The following is a 422-nucleotide window of genomic DNA, read 5'->3' on the forward strand; positions in this document are numbered from 1 at the left end:
CTACCCACTCCACTTCAGCCCCTTCTCACATACAGTCAGCAAATCTGCCTACTTGGCTTTCCTCTATTTAGCATATTATCCATCCCTCCTGCGTACTACTGCGTTGTCCTATCATTCCTCTCCCTCCACTTTTAAGTGAGCCATAAACTGAAGCATATTCATATTTATTTGTTGAATATAATTTTGTTAACTTTAAAATCTGGTAAGTGTTTACACCCATCCCTAAATTAAATCTATATAGCCCAACTAATTTTTCCTATGCCCCCAGGGGCCTTGATAGAAAAGAACACAAAGTTCAGTGTCCTTGGCTGTTAACACAGAATGCTTAGATAGGCTAACATGAAAAAACTGCAACGATTACACCAAAATCACTTTCATTGCTTTATATGGTTTATAGAATCAATCTTTTATAGTCTCTGATG

Source organism: Propithecus coquereli, unplaced genomic scaffold (assembly GCF_000956105.1).
Source record: "Propithecus coquereli isolate 6110/MARCELLA unplaced genomic scaffold, Pcoq_1.0 Scaffold239, whole genome shotgun sequence".
In the NCBI taxonomy this organism is placed as follows: Eukaryota; Metazoa; Chordata; class Mammalia; order Primates; family Indriidae; genus Propithecus; species Propithecus coquereli.